Raw genomic sequence first — 827 nt, forward strand, 5'->3', positions numbered from 1 at the left:
TCACCGGTCCAACATGACGAGATGACTGGAAAAAAAAGAAGTTGAATGAAAGAGAGATAATAATAATAATAATAATAATAATAATAATAATAATAATAATAATAATAATAATAATAACAATAGTAAAGGTACTGGTGACCCCAACGAACTAAGGTGCGCAAGCGTGTGTGTGTATGTGAGAATGGTGAGAGTGAGTGCGTATGTGTGAATGGGAGCGAGTGAGTCTAACGTGTGTGTGTTTTGTGTGTAACAGTTGATATGTGATTTTTACGAGTATATGTACATATACATGCATATATGTACGCATATATGTACGTATATATGCATATAATACATACACACAAACTTACATAGTGCATATATATATATATATATATATATATATATATATATATATATATATATATATATACGCACACATATATATATATATATATATATACATACATACAAGCACACATCCGCAAACAAATGTATATAGTCACATAATAACGTGCATATAAGTGGAGGGCACCGCTTCTCTGAGTCTTATAATTCATCATGTATCTTTACTCCCCCACCCCACACGCACATTTGTCCACACATATACACACACATATACATATGCATGCATGCTCAAAACACAAATACACTTGTTTACATACACATACATAGATATTCACTATTATTTATTGTTTAACTGTTTAATTATTTAAATCCAATACTTAATAACTAAACAAACTAGGAAATAACAAAAGCAACGAATCAACAAACAAACAAACAAACAAACAAGCAGCAAAAAATTGTGCTTCTTAACAAATTTTTGAAATTTAATTTGACAATTTAAC

Source organism: Octopus bimaculoides, chromosome 19 (assembly GCF_001194135.2).
Source record: "Octopus bimaculoides isolate UCB-OBI-ISO-001 chromosome 19, ASM119413v2, whole genome shotgun sequence".
Taxonomy (NCBI): domain Eukaryota; kingdom Metazoa; phylum Mollusca; class Cephalopoda; order Octopoda; family Octopodidae; genus Octopus; species Octopus bimaculoides.